The following is a 3,415-nucleotide window of genomic DNA, read 5'->3' on the forward strand; positions in this document are numbered from 1 at the left end:
CGATTTAATATTCAACGAATATTTATTTTCCCCAAAATCAAGTGTTAAAAGCGAGCGTTATGACAAGTATGTTATGTATCACGAGCCGTTCGTTGTGTATGTAGTTTGATTGATTGTTGTACTAGGTGTTTGTAATACTATTGACGTCATTTTACTGGAAGATTGCAAATTTCTTCGTCATTGTTGCCACTAAAATACCAGACATTTCTATATTTTGTCGTCGATTTAAACAGATGCATATATAGAGTGCAAAGAAGTTAAAGTAAGTTAGTGAAAGTGAAGTTAATGTGATTGTTAACCTAGTCGTCACAGGACAATATCTAAAGTGAGTTTCACAGTGGTATTGCAACAACAGAGAGAGAAAAAATAATTCGTCTTCTCAGTTAGGTTCTAAAGTAATTAAACCAGTCTATGTGGATTTAATAAGAAAATATAATTATTTGGTGTTTTAGGATGTGATAACCAATAATGTATCTAAATGATGCACGTACGTTTGTCTTATTTCGATTACATTATTAAAACAAGAGATTGTGTACCGTTCGCTCAAATTTAAGTCACAGACACCTATTATAAAGCATCTGGCATAAAAAATGAAAAACAGAAAATAACCTAGAACTATTCAAGCAACAGCCACAGATGTCTTTTATGAAATTACATATATCGTACAAGAGAATTCGACGAAGCTAAAGAAAACAAAACAGGACCAGTAATTAAGATATTAACTTCCGACGCTTCCAATTATTGTTAAAATGCACAAAGCTTCATTTTTTTCTCCTTGCTTGTATCAGAAAATAATTTAGGATCCTTATTAATTTATCAACATTATACCATGGAGATATACGCAAAGAAAATCAGAATCTTTGTCACCTTGAAGCACATATACAAATCTAGTGCAAGTTGGTATAGAACAGGCGAAGAACTTTAATATAGTCGTAGAATATTATTTATTGCCCACAAACATTTATACAAGATATATTATTTGGTTATAATGACACAAAATCCTCTTTTAATAGCACCTCTTATCTCCAGAAGTATCTGTCCATTTAGCGCAGAACGTCTTCTAAGGTTACAAAATAGTGTCATTAGCGTTTTACAGTGGTGGTTTTGCTATGGTAAATTTCATCATTAAATTATATTAGTGCAATGGTCTTATACTTACTTAATTAATAAAATTATCAACATATTGATGTTGAATTTTATGTTTAACATTAAGAAGATTATAAATTAACGTCAATTTATATTTTATGATTTATGAGGTGTTTTAACTTTCATGCTCTAGGAAGATGAAGCCAATGAAACCAAAAGGAAAGCGAGTTTCCCTGTTGTTCAACGTAGTGAAGAGAACAAGCTTTGATGATAGATAAAGTCTGCCGTATAGCTTTTCATTTTGTCTAATTTGAACATCATCTACTGGTCAGTGTTCTTAAATTCCCCATCCGAATAGAATTTTTCGTGGATTAAAGACGAAAGGAACAACAACAAAACAGTTTTCCTGTTTGAAAGCAGTTCAATAAAAGTTGACATATCGTCGAATTTCAGATTATTTCGATAGTTTATTTTCTAATCCAGAGTAAATTCACTAAACATTAAGTGCACACACACACACACACATCAACACCAATACCGTTTGAAACACATGAAGGTTTTATTAGCCTTGGTTTCTCACATGATGGTAATTTTTTAAAGAGGCCCAGCATGGCCAGGTGGGTTAAGGCGTTCGAGTCGTAATCTGAGGATCGCGGGTTCGAATCCCCGTCGCACCAAACATGCTTGCCCTTTCAGCCGGGTGCGTTAAAATGTGACCGTCAATCCCTCTCTTCATTGGTAAAGAGTATCCCAGAAGCTGGCGGTGGTTGGTGATGACTAGCTGCCTTCTCACTTGTCTTACACTACTAAATTAGAGACGGCTAGCGCAAATAGCCCTCGTGTGGCTTTGCGAGAAATTCAAAACCACCTTTCATACTTTTACAAAACATAAATTATTATTACTACTTATCAGTATAAATTGGGCCCGGCATGGCCAAGCGTGTTGAGGCGTGCGACTCGTAATCTGAGGGTCGCGGGTTCGCATCCCGTCGCGCCAAACATGCTCGCCCTTTCAGCCGGGGGCGTTATAATGTGACGGTCAATCCCACTATCCGTTGGTAAAGAGTAGCCCAAGAGTTGGCGGTGGGTGGTGATGATTAGCTGCCTTCCCTCTAGTCTTACACTGCTAAATTAGGGACGGCTAGCACAGATAGCCCTCGAGTAGTTTTGTGCGAAATTCCAAAACAAACAAACAGTATAAATTGTTATTATTCTGCCAGATATTTTTTTAACAAGTGGTATTGTATAATGGTTAATCGTAACTTACCAGTAACAACTGTAAAAATTACTTTACCAGAAAAGCAAGTTACGGTTAGTTTCTTTGTTTTCAAGTATTCGCCAAAAGCTGCACAAGATTTGTATGTGCTCTCTGTTTCTAACTGACAGACCGGAGAAAAGGCAATTATAACTGGTACTACATACTGTTGACCAATTACTTTTTTTAGTGTGTTAATTCAGCATTAAGAACATATATCACATATAACTAAAAACTGGGCCATTCTCAGTCCTAAACACTTTAGTTTCAAACTTCTCACTTCTAAGTTATCTTTAACGATTTGATTCGAATGCTGTATAATGGTAGAATATCAAATTTAATTTTAAACTACGTCAACTATGTTCTCTTAAATAATATTTAATTTTTTACTAAACATATATAATTACATTTGAAACATAATTTAATTCTTTAAGGTTGGCTGGGTGACCCACGAGTAACAAGAACCGATTTTTAGCGTTATTATCCACCAGACATTCTCTCTTCAATAATGCTTACAAAGATAAAGTAATTAGTATTGGTTAAAGAAGATGTAATAAGACAGAACATCTGTTTAATTCTTCCACGTTCAGTTATTTGTAGAATATAAACTAATACTATTGTTAACTAATAAGCCCAAAATGCTTGAATGAAAAATCTTTTTAGGCAGTAACTTGTGAGACAAAAGATGGATTTGAAATATTGTTCACGTTTTCTGAAGTTGATTGTTGTTTTGTTGTGTCTTTTTTGTAATTTCGCGCAAAGCTACACGAACCCGCGAATCTTGGATTACGAGCCGATGGCCCTAACCACCTGGCCGTACTGGGCCTTCTGAAGTCGAATTGGAATTGGGCAAATTGAATTATGGGAAAAAATGCAACATCAGTAATTTTCATCAAACATTTAAGCAAGTTATTAAGATTCGGGGTTTGAGCCAAGCTTTGGAAATATTATTCTGCATATATAGTGTTTTATGTTTGTTTGTTTCAACTTGTGTAAAAACTGGCGTATTACATTAAAGAGAACTAAAATGAAAAATATATCGTCTGGTCCAAGTCGTAGAAAATTTAAACGCCG

Source organism: Tachypleus tridentatus, chromosome 1, assembly GCF_004210375.1.
Source record: "Tachypleus tridentatus isolate NWPU-2018 chromosome 1, ASM421037v1, whole genome shotgun sequence".
NCBI lineage: Eukaryota > Metazoa > Arthropoda > Merostomata > Xiphosura > Limulidae > Tachypleus > Tachypleus tridentatus.